Source organism: Mizuhopecten yessoensis, unplaced genomic scaffold, assembly GCF_002113885.1.
Source record: "Mizuhopecten yessoensis strain PY_sf001 unplaced genomic scaffold, ASM211388v2 scaffold10919, whole genome shotgun sequence".
Taxonomy (NCBI): Eukaryota; Metazoa; Mollusca; class Bivalvia; order Pectinida; family Pectinidae; genus Mizuhopecten; species Mizuhopecten yessoensis.
Window position 1 is genome coordinate 858,723 of NW_018408787.1, and position 1,416 is coordinate 860,138.

The following is a 1,416-nucleotide window of genomic DNA, read 5'->3' on the forward strand; positions in this document are numbered from 1 at the left end:
ATTCAAGGGAACAATTGTCCAATCAAAAGAAGTACTTTGATTGGACAATTGTAACTGTGATATTTATAATGGTACCATATTATTATTGTGAATCATAATTAATGTTGTTTCAATGAACGAAGGATAATTAATCTATAAAATGCAAGGAAATTGATCTGTGCATTTTATATTGTAATTAGGTTTCTAAATGACCGATACCCTCAGAAACAAATTTGAGCTTTTAAGATCTGGCACAAAATGTTCACAATGAACGGACTCAGAGTTGGAATATTTCCATGTCACTAGTTTAGTTCCTGTGATAGATAGAAATGTATTTCATGACTATTTCAGTAAAAACAATCAACTCTGCCCTAGGTCTCCAGAACACCCCCCTACCCCTTAATATCCATGGTTGGGTTTCATGTCCTTTACTTCTGATAGATTCTCTGAGTGGAACCCCTTATGGCATATGTACAGTGTATCCGACTCTACTTCTATTCCTGGTTGGGTTTCCTGCATATTTCAAGATACTGCCATTAAAATTCTTAAATAAACTACATAGTTGGACCCCTGAAAAAGGGGTTTGGGACATATTACAAATGTACTAGAATCTGACATTAATAATTTTTAATGGTTATTTTACGATGACCTTCCAATACATTGATGCTAAGAAGCACATACAAATGTTACGCTTGTTGTATATATGTGTCTGATAAGAGACAGCTGGCTCAAAACGTCAACTGCCATGTCGACCGGTTACATTCCTTCTTCTCCTCTAGCTCCATATGTATGAAAATGAAGGATCGAAAAAAATGGTTGTATGGTAAACACATTGAAGGAAAACATTACTGAACTTCATTAGATATAAGCCTATGTAATGGATATGGATAGCTCATCCCACTTTCTTTAAACACTTCTCCAGAATAATCAGACATTCAATCACAAGCCCAACCCTCTCTCTCCAATTTCAGATATCAAATCAACTCTAACAACTGAAAAATTGTTATTTTTCTATTAAAGGATAAGTATATCATCTAGTAGCTAGACAAAGTCATCTTTAAGACACACTGGTACATGTATATATATATACTCGCACAAAACACAATTCCAGTTAAACAATATGTAAATTAGCAAACAATATTGCTTAAAACAAGAGGCCCAGGGGCCTTAATAGCTCACCTGGTATTTTATTTTTTCAATTTAAAACCTGCTGAGTACCATTTAGGTTTATCAAAGGAGTACAAGTAACAAAGTTGCATCTTCCATTTATAAATATTCAATTCCCTTTGCCCAAAGATTCTCTAAAACAAGTTTGGTTAGGTTAAAATCCCTTCAACGGTACAGAAGGAGAAGGATCTTTAATGTTTTCCTCTATTTCCCCTAATGGGCCCCACTAATCTGCCCCAAAGAAGGGGAATCCACACACCTCAGTTTAAA